This window comes from Herpailurus yagouaroundi, unplaced genomic scaffold, assembly GCF_014898765.1.
Source record: "Herpailurus yagouaroundi ecotype Mexico unplaced genomic scaffold, PumYag 188, whole genome shotgun sequence".
NCBI lineage: Eukaryota > Metazoa > Chordata > Mammalia > Carnivora > Felidae > Herpailurus > Herpailurus yagouaroundi.
Genome location: NW_024412419.1, coordinates 25,385,085 through 25,386,053, shown reverse-complemented (window position 1 = coordinate 25,386,053; position 969 = coordinate 25,385,085).

The window sequence follows — 969 nt, the reverse complement described above, 5'->3', positions numbered from 1 at the left end:
GTCTCTGCAAGGCTTTGGGCCATTTCCTTATACCTGGTCTTCTGATTATTTCCTAATGTCAATTTGGAGATTCTATATCCTACATTTCTAGGGATTTTTCTTATACTAATTCTTTGGTTATTCAGTGGTTTCTTTCTCCCTCAAGCTCCCTTATGGAATTCCCTAATTTCCCTTCGATTTGTTTGTTTGTTTTGTTCTCTGTCTTTCAGTTTGGAAGATGTCCTCAAATTTCCTATTAACTGTGGATGTACAGAGATATTAAACAATGAGACATTCTGTGTTCGTGGATAGGGTATGCCACCTGGTGAGCTGAACCATCGTGTGATCAAAAGTGACCTTGCCGTTTCATTGTGGGGGGATCCCAATGATCAATATTAGTAGGTGTTTTCTCTTGGTTCCCCTAGTTTCTCCAAAGGACAATCTAATGTCAGGCTTGGGTTTCCGGACATAAGACAGGGGAAGAGAGCTGAGGCTACCACATTTCCGTAAACAATTTTTATGGAAGAAAAGAAAGACATACGTGTGATAAACCAACTCCCCATGATCCTCTTGTTCTCAAAGTGGTCCTACCCACATCCCCACTAAGAGTGGACCTTAGCTTAGAGCCTGGGACTCTTATTATGGTGTAGAGGAAATTAGCTAGAAATTAACCAAATCAGCAAGAGGTAAGATTCGAATCCTTACTGATTCACACCAACTGTGTTTTCTCACACAGATATGACCAGTCTTTGTGGATCTGATGGGGAAACTCAGGTGCAGGACATTGTTAAGAGAGAACCTGGGCTGGGTCTGGTGACAACCTTCCCACATGGATCTTTCTAAAGGAAATGACTGCTTTCCTTTTTCTTTTTTGTCATCTGATTTTGGTTTCTTGATCCTCAAGGTGGTATTTGCCCTTCTCTTTAAAAATTTTTCTTCACAAAGTGTTTGTGAGCTCATCACGCGTTCTGAGCTGGTTTGTATGCCTTG